The sequence below is a fragment of the Cavia porcellus genome, unplaced genomic scaffold (genome assembly GCF_034190915.1).
Source record: "Cavia porcellus strain 051 isolate PalLab524CR breed Dunkin Hartley unplaced genomic scaffold, mCavPor4.1 scaffold_3, whole genome shotgun sequence".
NCBI classification, from domain to species: domain Eukaryota; kingdom Metazoa; phylum Chordata; class Mammalia; order Rodentia; family Caviidae; genus Cavia; species Cavia porcellus.
In genome coordinates this window covers 28,236,670-28,250,985 of record NW_026947486.1, presented here as the reverse complement: position 1 = coordinate 28,250,985, position 14,316 = coordinate 28,236,670, and the positions used below count along the sequence as shown (strand labels likewise).

The 14,316-nt window shown below is 35.6% G+C and overlaps 1 protein-coding gene across 3 annotated transcripts in view; it reads right to left on the bottom strand.

The window, feature by feature from the left end:
- Nucleotides 1–865: 865 nt before the first annotated feature.
- Nucleotides 866–14,316, bottom strand: part of LOC111757739 (negative regulator of P-body association-like) — an 89,354-nt gene continuing 75,903 nt past the window's right edge. The window contains exons 2-5 of one of the 3 annotated variants that reach the window (XR_002792033.2): nt 4,923–4,965; nt 4,379–4,495; nt 2,137–2,283; nt 866–1,111 (exon numbers count right to left, since the gene is read on the bottom strand). The gene's annotated coding sequence lies outside the window, so the exon portion shown is untranslated. The remainder of the gene's footprint in view (nt 1,112–2,136; nt 2,284–4,378; nt 4,496–4,922; nt 4,966–14,316) is intronic. The other 2 variants (XR_010046568.1, XM_063245987.1) reach the window with 2 other exon arrangements.

Here is a 14,316-nt window from a genome sequence, read left to right as displayed (position 1 = left end):
ATGATTAATTTTTGTGATGTTTGGATGGGCTCAATTGTTTTATAACAGGATCATAAAATGATTACAATATGATAATTATGTATAATTTTACTCTGGAATATACATGATTGGCATATGTTAGTTTGTGATATCTCTGATACTTTGATTCTAAGGCCAGCAACTATATTCAATGGATTGAGTCAAATGCATATATTTTGCAAAGTATTTTATAAAGTCAGCTTTAGTTAATTAGTTGCTTATTTGAACAAATCACAGTTATTCCATAGTTTATACTGGGTTCATTATATGACATTTCAGATACACTGTATGCTTACAAAATATTTATCTTTTATTATAATTCACAAGATAAAAGTTCTTTTTTCATCTCTGAGAAACAGTTAATACAATCTGTATTCAGTTTCACTATAAATGTCTAACTTCTGAGCAATTCATGAAGTATGTGAAATATTAAAAACTCAAATAAGTTTTACCATTGTTATAGTTTTTCATTGAAATTACTATAAATGTTTTAAAATAGGGCATTTAAAATTGAGCATTTTAGATGAAAAGCAGAAAGTTTTAAGAAGTTTTAAGAAAACACATAAACTAAATCATTAAGATGTAAATTGATATGAAGAGTCATAATAGAATACAGAGAATATTAAAAAATTAAAGTAAATTAAACAAAATATATGAGAAATTTAATTCCTTTTTAAAGAATTTATTTATCTCTACCTTTAACTATATATTCACACTATAGTGAATGAGTAGATGGTCATTTGTTGAAAGATCATATTTTGATACTAATTTTTGTAATATTTGTTTTTTGGATATTTTAATATTTTTTACTTAAAATTGTCAATTCATTAGAAAATAGTCATGTACATCTAACAAAGCAATGAGACGAAATTTATTGGGAACTTGATGGATTCATGGAATCTTAAATTATACAGCAAGGACTTGGTGTGATCCACTGGTTGGCTGTTGCAGGATCATCACATGAGCATTATTTGGTTTGGTGGGCTCAGCATGATACAGGTCATGGTCTTCATTCCTAAAAGTCTACAACCTGATCTTGCTCATGTACTATAATTCATCCAAATTCAGCAGAAGAAATCATGCTGATTAGATCCTAAGATGGAAAGATATAAAAACAGGACAATGTATTAATTTATAATGAAAATGCATTATCATTCAAGTAAGATGAAAGCAAAACAATTTGTTTTTAATACCTAAATTATTTTTATATCAAAGCACATTAACTCTACTTCATCTACCTCCAAATATTAGCTTGTATGAGAGCTTAAGATATTAAATCATTCATCTGCTGAATGACATTGAAAATGAACACAACTTTTCTTGATAAAAAATGAGAAAACTGAGCAACCTTCTTTCAATCCAGGGAACTGGCCTGCTGGAGGTGAGTTCCAGCACACCAGCTCGGGCCCCTGAAGAATTTAAGATCATTGCTCTCAATGGTCAAGAACATGCCCAACTTCCATCCACATTAGACTGGGCTCTGGAGGTTTTGTGGCCTGGCTAGGACATGCCCAGTGATCTTCTTTCAATCCTGGGAACTGGGGCTTCTCAAAGATGAGTTCTAGCATGCCAGCACCAGCCTAAGGAAAGTTTAAGATCATCACTCCCAGTGGTTAAGGACCCACCCAGATTCCAGCCCTACTGGACTGGGCTCTGTAGGTTTCTCAGATAGGCTGGGCCATGCCCAGTGACCTTCTTTTAATCCCAGGAAGTGGACTGCTGGAGTGGAATTCCAGCACACCAGATTTGCTCTGGTGGAGTTTAAGATCATCACACCCAGTGGTTAAGGACCCATCCAGCTTCCAGCCACACTAGACTGGGCTCTGCAGGTTTCTTGGCTTGGTTGGGCCATGCCCAGTGAACTTTTTTCAATCCAGTGAACTGGGGTTGCCTGAGGTGAGTTCCAGCACTTGAGCACAGGCCCAGTGAGAGTTTAAGATTGTCCCTACCAGCAGTTAAGTGCTTGCCCAGCTTCCAGTCACACTACAATAGGATTGGGAGGTTTTGCTGCCCCACTAAACTATGCCCAGTAGCCTTCTTCAATCAGAGGAGCTGAAGGCACATGAAGTAAGTTCCAGGGCATCCAAGTTTGCCTGGATAGATCTTTGAATCACCTACCACAGTGATTTGGAGCCTTCCACCTTCCTGGGAGACCGGAGGTGGCACAGGAGGCCTTGCGGGTCTGACTCAACCACACTAAGAAAGGTCCATTCAGTCCTAGGAGCTGAGGGCATAGGCGGCAATTTCCAACAAACCTAGAGGAAACTTTGAAACATCACTTGAAAGATGGAAATACAGGAAAGTGACAAGACAAAAGACCAAAATGCAATCTTAAACCTCCAGCCCATCCCAAGAAAGCCTAGGACCCACGTAAATAGAAGAAAATAGAAGGCATACAGCTGAAATACCTGAAACAATACCAACTGAAATAAGTAATTCCAGTAAGATTTAAAGGAATTCAAACTAGAAATAATCTTTAAGGTAAAAGAAAAAATGATAAAAGTAATGAAAGAAAGGCTGAACACCTCCAAAGAAGACATAGTTTAGCAATTAGGAACAAAACAAATGAAAGAATCCCTGGATGAACAATATAAGGAACAAAAGGAATACATGAAACAGATCAAAGAGATATACAGGAAATCAAAAATTCCATTAAAAGTTGCCAAAACCACCTCAATGAAATCGAAAATAGAATTTCAGACCTCAAAGGCAAGATTGCAGCTAATGAACAGGAGAGGAAAAATCTTTTAAAAATAACAAGGAATCAGGAAATAACAATTCAGCAGCTGCAAGATAATGTAAAGAAAAACAACATAAGATTAATAGGGATAAATGAAAAAGAAGGAGGCAACACAAGTGATATCAAGAGGCTATTTACAGAAGTAAGAGCTGAAAGCTTCACAAACATAAGAATGGAAACTGACATTTAGATTAGTGAAGCATACAGAGCTCCACATAGCCATAACCAAAATAATACTACACCTAAACATATAATAGTCAATATCCCAGAAATCCAACATAAGAATACAATGTTAAAAGCTGTTAGGCAGAAAAGACAGATCACTTACAAAGGAAAACCTATCAAAATCACAGCAGACATCTCAACACAAATAATGAAGTCAAGAAGAGCATGGAGTGAGGTATTCCAGATCCTAAAGGAAAATGATTTCCAACCTAGACTGATGTACCCTGAAAAATGGTTCTTCAAAATGGATGGAGAGGGGCTGGGGATTTAGCTCAGTGGCATAAGCGCCTGCCTTGCAAGCAGGCAGTCCTGAGTTCGATTCCCGGTACCGATAAAAAGGAAAAAGACCAAAAAAAAAGATACAAAATGGATGGAGAAATAAGATACTTGCATGACAAAGAACAGCTGAAGAACTTCATGAAGACAAAACCAACCCTGAGAAGAATACTAAAAGACAGTCTAGATACACATGGGAAAACACCATTAAGCAAGGCAGACAATTAAACAGAATGGAAAGATAAAGAAGCAACAGAAGAAAGATAGCATTTCAACAATAAACCAATATAAAACAGTTATAACCATTAATTTAAATGGTCTCAGTTGACCAATTAAAAGAAACAGAGTTGCATAATGGATCAAGAAACAACATCCAACTCTATGCTGTCTACAAGAAACCCATGTAACTCAAAAGGAAATTTGTAGACTGAAAATCAAAGGATGGCCAACAATACTTTCTGCAACTGGAACCCAAAACAAAGCAGGGGCTGCCATTCTGTTTGACAGATAATGTGACTTGAAACGAAGAGTGACCTGAAGAGATAAAGAAGGTCACTATCTACTAATTAGGGCAACTTCAATGGGAAAACATAACAATCTTAAATACATATGTACCAAATTCCAGAGTATCCAGCCATACAAAGCAAGTATTAATAGAAATGAAAACTCAAATAAGCAATAACACAATTATAATAGGATACCTTAACACACCATTGACACCAAAGGACAAATCAACCAGACAAGGGACAAATCAAACAGAAAATCAGCAAAGAAATAACAGACCTGAATCTACAAATGGAATTGATATACGCATACACAGTGTTCCATCCAACAACATTAGAATATAACTTTTTAGCAGTACCTGGGACACTCTCTAAAATAGACCATATAGTAGCCCACAGAATATATTTAAGTAAGTGCAAAAGAATTGAAATTGTCCCATGCATATTATGAGATCATAGCACCATGAAACTGTAAATAATGATAAAAGAAAATGCAAAACCCCCACAAACAAATGGGAATTGAACAATATACTCCAGAAATTAGTGGTTCACAGAGGAAATTAAAGAAGAAATTAAACAATACCTACAAGCAAAGGGAAATACAAATGCAACTTACCAGAATCAGTGAGACGCAATGAAAGCAGTCCTCAGAGGAAAAATTATTGCACTGAGTTTCTACATCAGGAAAACAGAACAGATACATGCAAACAACCTGATGCTTCACCTCAAACATCTAGAAAAAGAAGAGCAAGTCAAGCCAAAAGCCAAAAGCAAGGAAGAAATTATAAAAATGAGAGCAGAAATTAACACAATAGACCCTAAAAAAAAAAAAGTCCAAACAACCAATTAATAAAGGAGTTGGTTCTCTCAAAGAATAAATAAAATTGATAAGTCCCTAATGAACTTTATTTTAAAAAAGGAAAGAAAAACCTCAATTTCACACACTAAGGAGTGAAAAAGACAAAATCAATACAGACTCTGTGGAAATACAGATGAACATCAATATCTATTTTGAAAATCTCTACTCTCACAGGTTTGATAACACAGAAGAAATAGATTCCTAGAAACACATGAAATACCAAAGCTTAGTCAAGAAGATGTAAAATTGCTGAATAACCCAATTTCTATTAATGAAAATGAAAATGTAACTAAGTCCTTACCTACAAAGAAGAGTCCAGGCCCAGATGGATTCACTGCAGAATTCTACAAGAAATACAAAGAAGACATAATGTTGACACTCCTCAGGCTCTTCAATGGAACTGAAAGGGAAGCAATTCTACTAAGTCATTCCTGGAAGCAAATATTGCTCTAGTACCAAAACCTCAGAAATACCCAACTAAAAAAGAGAACTACAGGCCAATATGTCTAATGAACATAGATGCAGAAATCCTCAATAAAATATTGGCAAACAGTATGTAGCAAATCATCAATAAGATTGTACACCATGACCAAGTGGGATTCATCCCAGGCATGCAGGGATTGTTTAACATACATAAATCAATAAGTATAATCCACCATATCAATAAAGCCAAAATTAAGAATCACATGATCATTTCTATAGATACAGGAAAAGCATTTGATAAGGTCCAACATTCATTCATGATAAGACCTCTACAGAAAATTGCAATAGATGGTTTTATCTCAATATAATAAAGGCCATCTACACCAAAACAACAGCCAGCATCATATTAAATGGCCAAACCCAGAAGGGTTTTACCTTGAAATGAGACCCAAGATGAGGGTGTCCCTATTCACCATTCCTATTCAACATAGTGCTGGAAATACTAGCCAGAGAAATTAGACAAGAGAGAGAAATAAAAGGGGTAAACATAGGAAAAAAGGAAGTTAAATTATCATTATTTGCAGACAACGTGATACTCTACATAGAAGATCCCCAAAACTCCATTGAAAGACTCCTAGATTGGAATGGAAAAATAGGTTTGGCCAGAAGGACACAGCACAGCTGAGTGGAGGGACCCCGTTCCAGCCCCGCACACCACCTCTCCCACCCAAGGAGTGCACCAGAGCTTCCAGCCAGAAGGAGGGCATTGGGCCAAAGCACTGGATTCTGCTCCAGCATGCCTGTGAACTTCTTTTGACCTGGAGAGCATCAGCACTACTGCCACTGCCTACAGGAGGGAGCAGCCCTGCTAAGGAGGTTTGAGGCCTACCTAGGCCATAGGAGGACCCTCTATCAGCCTGGGGAGCTTTGCCATTCAAGGAGCTGGATGACTACACAACATCTAATCCCTGGGAGAGTATGAGATCCTGGCATTAGGGTGTTGGGGATACACTGGGCTTGCAGCCACATTTGATTGGGTTTAGCAGGATTTGGGATTGCCTGGACCACACCAGGTGGACTTCTTTCCCTCAGGGGAGCTTTGCTACCAGAGGGGGAAAGTGTGCAGATTGAGGAGGCTTTAGGTCTACCTGAGAGGAGCCTGGCAACCCTCTTTTAATCCAGGGACTCTGCTGCCCAAGAATGGAGCTACACTACCAGAAAATCCCAGGAGCCCAGGACATAAGAGACAATTTCCAACACACATAGGGGAAACTCTGGAACAACACTTGAAACACGGAAATATAGGAAAATGACAAAATGAATGACCAAAATGCAATCTCAAACATCCAGCCCATCCCAAGAAAGCCTAGGAGCCAGGTACATAGAAGAAAATACATGCTGTATACCTAAAATACTGAAACAATAGTAACCGAAATAAAGAAGAAACTCCAGAAAGCTTTAAAGGAATTCAAACTAGAAATAATCTACCTGGTAAAAGAAGAAATGATAAAACAAATGAAGGAGATGCTGAACATATCTAAAGAAGACATAGTTAAAAAATTGGAGGAACTAAACAAAAAGATAGAATCCCTGGATGAACAATATAAGAAACAAACAGAATATATAAAACAGATGCAAAGAGATATACAGGAAATCAAAAATTCCATTGAAAGTTCTAAAAACTGCCTCAATGAATGTAGAGATAGAATTTCAGACCTTGAAGACAAGATTGCAGCCAGTGAATAGGAAAGAAAGATCTTTAAAAATAACAAGAAATCAAGAAACAACAATTCAACACCTGCAAGATGAGGCAAAGAAAAACAACATAAGATTGATAAGGATAAATGAAAAAGAAGGAAACAACACAAAAACTACACCCAGACATATAATAATCACCAATCCAGAAACTGAACAAAAGAATAGAATATTAAAAGCTGTCAGAGATAAAAGACAGATCACCCATAAAGGAAAACCTGTCAGAATCACAGCAGACTTCTCAGCACAAACAATAAAGGCAAGAAGAGAATGGAGTGAAGTATTCCAGATCCTAAAGGAAAATGATTTCCAACCTAGACTGATGTACCCTGAAAAACTGTCATTGAAAATCGATGGAGAAATAATATACTTTCATGACAAAGAACAGTTGAAGAACTTCACGATCACCAAGGCAATCCTGCAAAGAATACTGAAAGACAGTTTAGATACACATGGAAAAAAACACTAAACAAAGCAGACAATTAAACAGAACAGAAAGATAAAGATGCGACAGCAGAGATATACATGTCAACAATAAACCAGTATATAACAGTTATAACCATTAATGTAAATGGTCTCAATGCACCAGTTAAAAGAAGCAGACTGGCAGAATGGATGAAGAAACAAAATCCAACCATATGCTGTCTACAAGAAACCCATCTAAACCAAAAGGGTACTCACAGACTGAAAGTCAAAGGATGGAAGTCAATACTTCATGCAACAGGAACACACACACAAAAAGAAAGGGTAGCTATTCTGTTTGCAAACAATGTGAACTTCAAACCAAAAATGATCCTAAGAGATAAAGAAGGTCACTACATACAGGTTAGGGGAAAACTTCAAGAGGAAGAGATAACTATCTTAAAATATACATGCACCAAATTCCAGAGCACCCAGTTATATAAAACAAGTACTAAGAGAAATGAAAAACCAAATTAGCAGTAATAAAATTCTAACTGGAGATTTTAACACACCATTGACACCAGTGGACAGATCAACCAGACAGAAAATCAGCAAAGAAATAAAAGAATAAAATCACACCTGTGAACAAATGGAATTGATAGACATATATAGAGTATTCAGCCCAACAACAACAGAATAGACATTCTTCTCATCAGTACATGGGTTATTCTATAAAATAGACCATATATTAACTGTCAAAACATATTTAAATAAATGCAAAAGAGTTGAAATTATCCCTTAAGTGTTATCAGATCATAGCGCTATGAAATTAGAAATTAATGATAAAAGATACTGCAAAAATCCCACAAATATATGGAAACTAACACACTCTGGAGTAATCAGTGGGTCACAGAAGAAATTAAATAAGAAATTAAACAATACCTACAAACAAGTGAAAACACAAATACAACTTACTGGAATCTGTGGGATGCAATGAAAGCTGTCGTCAGAGAAAAATTTATTGCACTGAGTTCACACATCAGGAAAACAGAGAAATACAAATACATAACCTGATGTTACTGCTCAAACATCTAGAAAAAGAAGAGCATGTCAAGCCCAAAGCCAAAAGAAGAGAAGAAATAATAAAAATCAGAGCAGAAATCAATGCAATGGAGACTAAGAAAACAATCCTAAAAAATCAACGAATCAAAGACTTGGTTCTTTGAAAGAATAAATAAAATCGATAAACCCCTAGACAACCTTATTTTTAAAAGGGAAGAAAAAGCTCAAATTCATGCAATAAGGAATGAAAAAGGTGAAATTAATACAGACCCAATAAAAATACAGAAGATCATCAACACTTATTTCAAAAACCTCTACTCTCTAAGGTTTGATAACACAGAAGAAATAAACAGATTCCTAGAAACATATGAAGTACCAACGCTAGGTCAAGAATATGTAAAACTCCTGAATAACCCAATTTCTATTAATGAAATCAAAAATGTAATTAAGTCCTTACCTACAAAGAAGAGCCAAGACCCAGACGGATTCACTGTAGAATTCTACAAGAAATACAAAAAAGACCCAAAGCCGACACTCCTCAAATGCTTCAATGAAATGGAAACGGAAGCAATCTTTCCTAAGTCATTGCTAGAATCAAATGTTACTCTAGTACCAAAACCTGAGAAAGATGCAACTGAAAAAGGGAACTATAGACCAATCTCCCTACTGAACACAGATGCAAAAATCCTCAATAATATATTGGCAAATAGGATGCAGCAATACACCAAGAAGATTATACATCATGACCAAGTGGAATTCACCCCAGGTATGCAGGGATGGTTCAACATACATAAATCAATAAAAGTAATCCACCATATCAATAGAGTCAAAAGTAAGAATCACATCATCATTTCTATAGATGCAGAAAAAGCTTTTGATAAGGTACAACATTCATTTATGATAAGAACCTTGCAGAAAATTGGAATAGATGGTCTTTACCTCAACATAATAAAGGCCATTTATGACAAACCAACAGCGAGTATCATACTAAATGGCCAAAAACTCAAGACCTGTACTTTAAATCAGGCACAAGACAAGGATGTCCCTTATCACCGCTCCTATTTAATATACTACTGGAAATACTACCCAGAGCAATTAGACAAGAGAGAGAAATAAAAGGGTAAAGATAGGAAAAGAAGAATTTAAATTATCATTGTTTGCAGATGACATGATACTCTACATAGAAGACCCCTGAACTCCATTTAAAGCCTCCTAGATATAATAAATAAATTCAGCAATGTGGCTGGATACAAAATCAATACTCAAAAATCTATAGCATTCCTACACACTACCAACAAAATCACAGAGAGGGAAATAAGAGAAGTCACACCCTTCACACTAGCAACCAAATAAATGAAATATTTAGGAATTATTCTCATGAAAGAAGTGAAAGACCTATACAGGGAAAATTATAATCCACTTAAAAATGAAATTGAAGACTACAGCCCTTCCAGGGGGAGAACCAACAGTGTCTCCTGAGATCCACGCCATGTTGGAACTTAGGACTCCGGGAAGCCAAGCAAGCACCTCCCCTCCCTGGTAAGTGGAGGCAATGTGGCACACTGCAGCCCTTCCAGGGTGAGAACCAATAGCAGCTCCTGAGATCTGCGCCATGTTGGAAATGAGGACGCTGTGAAAACAAATGACCATCCTGACTCCCTGCTAAGCAATAGTGAACCTACTGCTACATGGCCTAGAGTCAAATATCCCACTTCCCCTACCCTCCTTCTCTGCACCCCACCCATTAGCAAATGGGAACCAGAAATCTGAGCATCTCCTGGCAGGTTGACCACAGCAAATAAGGGGGACTTCCTTCTACCACTTCTTTGAAGGCAAATATTTTTATTACTGTTTTGCTCTTTTCTGATTAAGGGTACTGCTCTATTCAATATTCTGTTTTGGTAAGTTCTACAGTGTTCTATATTTCGTCTCATTTTGATATACGTGACTGAAAGAACAACTATTATAAAGATAAAATATACTGTGATACCTATTACTGTTATCCTGGTAACCTGATGTGAAGTTCTGTACCAATTTCACTGTATGATCTTACTTTATTCTGAAAAAGTGATGAAAAAATGTTCATCATCATTCGTCATTAAAGAAATGCAAATTAAAACCACACTGAGATTTCATCTCACTCTGTTGTATACTTTCAAAATAAAATTTAAAAAACTGAAATTGAAGAGGATCTTAGAAAGTGGAAAGACATCCCTTGCTCATGGATGGGAAGAATAAACATTGTGAAAATGGCCATTCTCCCAAAACTGTTATACAGATTCAATGCAACCCCGATAAAAATACCATCAACATACCTCATAGATCTAGAGAAATCACTCCTAAAATTCATCTGGAGCAAGAAGAGACCTAGAATAGCAAAGACAATTCTAAGCAGCAAAGGCAAGGCAGGAGGCATCACAATCCCTGACTTGAAGTTATACTACAAAGCAACTGTAGAAAAATCAACATGGTACTGGAATGAAAATAGAGCTGAAGATCTGTGGAATAGATTACAAGACACAATCACAACTACAAACACACTCAAACACCTTATCTTTGATAAAGGGGCCAAACATATTCACTGGAAGAATGACCATCTCTTTAATAAATGGTGTTGGAAAAAGTGGCTCTCCATATGCCAAAAACTAAAATTAGACCCATGACTATCACCATATACTAAAATAAAATCTAAATGAATCAAAGATCTAAATATTAAAACAGAAACACTAAATCTATTGGAAGACAAATTGGGTAAAAACCTTGAAGACATAGGGGTAGGTAGACAATTCAAGAATAGGACTCAAATCACATGGGAAATACTTCCCAGAGTCAATAACTGGGATCACCTCTTATTAAAATGTTTCTTCATGTCAAAAGAAATCTCTAACATATTGAAAAGAAAACCCACAAACTGGGAAAAAATCTTAGTGAACTGTTCCTCAGACAAAGGACTTCTGTCTAAAACATATAAAGAATTAAAAAAATTACACCCCCAATATTCAAAGACCAAACACAAAAATCAATTCTCAGATGAAGAAATACAAATAACAAATAAATAAATGAAAAAATGTTCATCATCATTCATCATTAGAGAAATGCAAATTAAAACCACACTGAGATTTCATCTCACTCCTGAAAGAATGGCCAAGTTCAATAAAACCAACAACAAACACTGGGGAGGCTGTGGGGAAAAAGGAATTCTCCTCCACTGTTGGTGGGAGTATAGACTAGTGCTACCATTGTGAATGTCAGTCTGGAGATTTCTCAGAAAGCTGGGACTGGAAGCCCCATTTGACCCAGCTATTCTACTTCTAGGCATATTCCCAGAAGAACTGAAAGTATCATACCACAGTGATATATGTGCACCCGTGTTTATAGCAGCACAGTTTGTCATAGCCAGATCTTGGAAACAACCTAACTGTCCGTCAACTGAAGAATGGATAAAAAAGTTGTAGTATTTTTATACAATGGAGTACTACTCAGCTATGAAGAATGATCACATTGAGACGTTTTTAAACAAATGGACACAGCTTGAGACCATACTCATAAGTGAAATAAATCAAACTCACATGTATAAATACCGAATAGTTTCCCTAGTGTAAGAAATGATAAGAATACATGAAAGTACATGGTAATCATGATTTCCAGTCACACAGGTTTGAAGCCATATAATGTTTTCACTCATTAATTGGAATGGTTTTAATCTGTGTCATTTGATTTTATTGTCTGTGATAGTACAAATAGCTATTTTGAAGAAAACAAGATAGCGTATTAGCTATTGCTGATTTAATATCATCCTGTTTTGAAGCCCCATCAAGTTGTTGTTTGTTTCCATTGGTTTTAATGTAATGTATCTTATTATATTTTAATATATGCAATAATATAATCAAAAATTTTCATAGGCAAAGAGATAATATAGAAACCACTGTTTGGTTTCTGTTAGCTGGTTCTAAATGCCCCACAATACTTTCATTCTCTTGAATGGTTTTACATTGTCTTGATAAGTTTAATGCTATAGTATAGGAAGTTATACTCAAATACTTCAAGGAAAGAGACACTATCGTACCTACTATTAATGTCAGGCCTTTTGGTTGTGAAACACAATGATGCTTAAATTGTTTGGTTCTGACCTGTGTTGTTCTACTGATATGTTCTCTTTTATCTCAATCTCCCCCATTTTCCTTTTTTTAAATTAATTTATTTCTTATTATCTTTTAATTAAGGGAAAACTAAATTAAAATAGTAGGATATATTATAGTAACTTTTAAATTTTCCTATTAGCCTGATCTGAACCCCTGTATTTTTCTCCACATCTTGTTCTGACTGATTTCATTATATTCTGTTTTGTTTAATAGTATCAAATTTGAGGGTATAGGCAACCACTTTGAAGGGAACAAGATATTCTATGATGCCCATTATGGTTTGACTACTATCTTCTTTGGAAGTCCTGTAAGTTCTCCAAAGTGGGTTTTATTGGTCTTGTTCTGTACTGTATTGTTCAATTCTATTATACCAGATGATTCAGGCAACTCTTTTTAAGATAGCAAGAGGCATAATGGTAACCATTGTTGATTACCTGGTATTTTCTTTTCGCATTATATACTATGTCCATCCTCCTGTTCTTACTGACTCTGTTTTGCTTTGTCACATTGGGTGTTTTTTTGTTGTTGTTGTTTTGTTTTGTTTTTTGCTTTTCTTTTTTCCCCTTCAAAGAAAAAGTTAAAAGAACTGCGGGAATAATTAAACCCAAAATGTGTAATTGTTATCGTAAAAAAGAGAGGAAAGAAACTGATCTAAAGGACATAATTGCATGTATATTTAAGTGTGTAGGATAGAAAACCATATTACTGAGTATTTGTTGGAATCATTGAACAGAACTGTCTGCAATCTCACTGTATTAATGTCCACTTTGTATGCTTTGATTTTGTAATCTGGACAACAGTTTCTGAGACGACAATATGTAATCTATTAACCAGTGATTTCTTACTGTATATTTTTTTCTCTTGAAATTCTGTATTACTTGCACCCTTTTACTGTTTTGTTTTGTTTTTCTCTTTAAATAAAAAAAGAAAGACTCCTAGATATGATAAATAAATTCAGTAATGTAGCTGGATACAAAATCAATACTCAAAAATCAACAGCATTCTTATACACTAACAACAAAATCACTGAGACAGAAGTAAGAGAAGCCACACCCTTCACACTAGCATCTAAAAAAATGAAATACTTAGGAATTAATCATATGAAAGAAGTCAAAGATCTATAAAGGGAAAATTAATAAGCCCTGAAAAAAGTAATTGTAGTGAATCTCAGACAGTGGAAAGACATCACTTGCTCATGGGTAGGAAGAATAAATATTGTGAAAAGGGCCATTTTCCAAAACTGTTATACAGATTCAATGCAATCCGTATGAAAATACCATCAACATACCTCATAGATCTAGAGAAAGCACTCCTAAAATTCATCTGGAACCAGAAGAGACCTAGAATAGCAAAGGCAATGCTAAGCAGCAAAGGCAAGGCAGAAGGCATCACAATCCCTGCCTTGAAGTTGTGCTACAAAGCAACTGTAATAAAATCAACATGGTACTGGGATAAAAGCAGATTTGAAGATCAATAGAATAGATCTGAAGATACAAGCACAACTACAAACACACTCAACCACTTGTCTTTGATAAAGGGGCCAAACATGTTCACTGGAAGAATGACAGTCTCTTTAATAAATGGTGCTGGAAAAACTGGCTCTTCATATGCCAAAAATTAAAATTAGATCCATATCTATCATCGCTCCCTAAACTAAATTCAAGGTGGATCAAATATCTAAATAGTAAAACAGAAACTCTATATCTACTGGAAGAGAAAGTAGATAAAACTTTTGATGACATAGGAGTAGCAGCAAGTTCGTGAACAAAAATCAAACAGCATAGGAAAGACTTCTCAGAAGCAGCTTTTTTTTTATTACATTGCCCAATCTTTCAATTCCTGTATCTCTTTGTTTATGTCATCTTTTAACTCACCGAGTTTCTTTCCTTCTTCAAATGCATAAGCTCAGCG